Source organism: Rutidosis leptorrhynchoides, chromosome 8 (assembly GCF_046630445.1).
Source record: "Rutidosis leptorrhynchoides isolate AG116_Rl617_1_P2 chromosome 8, CSIRO_AGI_Rlap_v1, whole genome shotgun sequence".
NCBI classification, from domain to species: domain Eukaryota; kingdom Viridiplantae; phylum Streptophyta; class Magnoliopsida; order Asterales; family Asteraceae; genus Rutidosis; species Rutidosis leptorrhynchoides.
The window spans coordinates 13,381,466-13,384,945 of NC_092340.1; the positions used below are offsets into that span (position 1 = coordinate 13,381,466).

At 31.1% G+C, this 3,480-nt stretch overlaps 1 long non-coding RNA gene across 2 annotated transcripts; it reads left to right on the top strand.

Annotated features, from left to right (window-relative positions):
* Positions 1-1,109: 1,109 nt before the first annotated feature.
* LOC139861360 (uncharacterized) lies at positions 1,110-3,161 on the top strand. Of its 2 annotated transcripts, XR_011763728.1 has the most exons (5): positions 1,110-1,389; positions 1,961-2,168; positions 2,507-2,629; positions 2,933-2,984; positions 3,059-3,161. It is a non-coding gene; the product is annotated as an uncharacterized lncRNA (long non-coding RNA). The 2 variants fall into 2 exon arrangements; XR_011763727.1 differs by lacking the exon at positions 3,059-3,161 and having other exon boundaries at positions 2,938-3,047.
* Positions 3,162-3,480: the final 319 nt, after the last annotated feature.

Sequence of the window (3,480 nt, forward strand, 5' to 3'; positions counted from 1 at the left end):
CAGTTGGTGGAGAACATCAGATTAAATGGAGGCAAGATTACATATCCTGTATGTTTCATTTGAGGATTTTGATTTGAATAGCATTGTTTCGATTAACGGCGATGAAATACAATCCGGTTAAAATATAATCCGGCGATTGCAGCGATTATTGTTATTTACAGATTCAGATTCAAAGGCATTTGCAGCGATTTAGGGTGTGCATATTTCTTTGCAGCGATTTAGGGTTTGCAAATCAGTTATATCCCTTATTAACGTTTGTTTTTAATCATTCATCCTATATCAATCTTAATTGTTTGTATGTAAGAATTATAAGTGATAGTTGCTGTAATTATTGGTTTTACATTAGTTCATTCTACATAATAATTATCTATAAGTCTATCAGATGGTTGACGATATTTCTCAATGAGGTTGTATTTGGATTTTTTTTAGGCATAAATATTGTGTTCTATAGCTAAAATTAGTTATTTAAGTACACATGTTGACTTCTGTTATAGCAGCATTATATGCATTATGTGAAGGTAAAAACAATTGACTTCTGTTACATGTAATCTGCTGTTTTGTAACAAGCATAATTTCTTAGCTGCAACCTTTTAACAAAGTGAACATAACTCATAAAAGAAACATGGTATTTGTGGTCTATGCTCATTGAAATTAGTAAGTGAAACTGAGTCAAATAGATTATTTACAATATCATTTTTGTGGTCTCTATTCACTATCTTTTGGTTAATTGTGAATACTTTCATTTGCATAACAGGTTCAAATATTCAGATTCAGATGTAAATGGTTTGTAAACCAGGCAATAGGTTCATTTGTATAACAGGTTCAAATATTCAGATTCAGATGTAAATGGTTTGTAAACCATCAATCTAATACTTTTTTTGCAGCTTACTACTAAGACTAAGTAGTGCTTTTCTATTTCTTTAAGTTATCTATACTTTCAGATTGGACTACATAATTTCTATTTATGTTGTTATTCAGTTATTTCACATATTTATATACTAATTGTTTAATTTTAACATGAACAGTTAAGCCCAATGAATTGGTTCAAGACTTGATCTAATTCATTTTGCAAGGGGATAAGGTGTCAATTATGTTTTCCTTAATGAAGTTGTTGTACTCCAATCATCTAACTGACCATTTCGACATATGTGACACGTTTGTGGATAAAATTTTCGACTTGTGCCATGATTTTCGACATACGTGACATGTTCACACTGACCATTTCCCAATTGGACACCAAACGGGTCAAGTGTCCAAATAGTCAAATTTATTTTCTGACTCATTATGTTATTAACATTTAATATTGTATTTACATCAATATCTTAATTGTTCAGGTCTTAGTTAGTGATTATTTGTCAAAGAAATCGGATGTAACTGCTCTTACAAAATGTAAGTTCCAAATTCTATTAAATTGAAACGTTTTTTTATTTTAATTTCAATCTTCTGATGCAACTTTTTTTTTTTATAAAACAAGCTCTAGGTATTGACTGATTTAGAGATGATAGTTTGTTGTACAAAAGCAAGGAGTATATTTTAGAGTACACATATGCTGATAGCAGAGAGTTAAATGTCTATGGTCACCCTCTTTTCACTCTTTTTGAAGCAGCTATTAGTACTTATTTCAATATGCATCTGTATATAAATTTTCTAAACTAATGTTTAATATTTGAGTCTTTTTGTTGTAAATGTTGAATTATAAAGTTTGTTTTTATATGCAGCATCTTTTGGTCGTCAGTCACATTTGTGAGTTTAGAGAAAGGTTAAATTTTATTTTAAATATACTCATAAGAATAGAATTTATGAGAATGCACTTGTGCTGTTTAAAAGTATGATTACCTAAGGATTCATGTAACTTGTGAGTTAGTGGATGAAAAAACATCGGCTTGCTAACTGAAACAAAAATGGAGTTTCTACTCTGATTTTTTTCTTGAAGTTGTAATTGTACGTGTTTTATTTGCAGAATGATGTTCCTTTGACAGAATGTTGCAGCTGTGCGCCTATATAAGTTTGAACATCAAATTCAGACTTTTTTTTTTTTATCATAAGGTCTCAGTTATCATGATTGGACCAATTAGGACCAGGAACTCGATTAGCTCTGTTTAGAGTTTCCTTCAAGAACTAAACTTATATCAGCTGTTTTATTCTTTGGATGAAGGAATCGTAAAAAGGTATGTCTAAAAACACTCTTTTGACAATTACTAGATTTGACAAAATATTGGGTCAAACACGGGTCAAAACACGTTGGGTTAGGATGACCCATAATAGTTTTTATCTAATTTAGTGGTATACGTATAATGACAAAAAGTTAGATGCTCTCTGGAGTACCCTTATGTTTCTAATATAATACATTAGAAGGTTTGTTGCGGTAGAAATATACTCGGGATGACTTCTGACATGTTCCCTTGCAATCTATTTTTTTTATTATGACCAATTATTGAGTAAATGTGTTGCCTTGGATATTTTGTTTGTGATAATGCTAAACTCTATGATTGTTCTGCTACGTCAGGATCACATATATGAGAATGACCTTAATATCTTTGTTGAGAGCGGTGTTTTTTCCGAGCTTATTGTAGCCTTCTCTCGTGAAGGCCCCATGAAGGACTATGTGCAACACAAGATGAGTCAGAAGGTACGAAAAAATAAAACAAATATCACTCTTTTCGACTTAAGTATTTATATTAATATGCATGTTTTATATTACAAAATAATAACCAAAATGATTTGTAATTTATATAAACTTTTTGAACATATAAAACTTAGGATGTTGTCTACATCTAAAATATATTTTGGGCGGTTTCCAAACCCGTTACCCATCTATTTGTGTTGTTTATGTAATCTGCACAAGTTGACCCATTTATAAGTGAATGGGTTAAAGTTGACACCTTTATATTGATGTTAAATGCTTCGTATTTTATTTTCATTTTTTTTCAAGCAAAGCGCTATGTTGGAAGAGGCATGCACGCAAACATCTTATCTATTCCAAAGTAAGATATACAATTTTTCGATCATTTAGCTTTACGCATATTATTATTTATGAATTTATCGCCTTTGTTCTTAGGTACACATTGTTTTGGATATTTTAGCTAATAAGTAAGTTTGCATTCAGCTACTATGCGGAAGTTATTTTGTCGCTTTTCATGTAGTTACAAAAAATATCAACCTTATTGCTAATTAAACCTAATTTCTGTACCGATGCAAGCGCGCTTGTGTATCTAAGGTTAAGAAAAATAAGTTCAAATGGTTCGCTCTAGATGTTTTGTCTATCTACAATTTTTGGGACATGGGCATCATGATGACATGATCCATTAACCAATGAGTCATATGATAATTGATTTAGTTGGATCACGGGTTAGATCACTTGATTATCCACTCTAATCCTTTGATTGGTTATGATGAAAGCCATATGTTGCCAAATGAGTTGCAGTGTTGCACATCAGCGGGCTCTATTTTTTGCTTCGATCATGCATTTTATTTATTAAG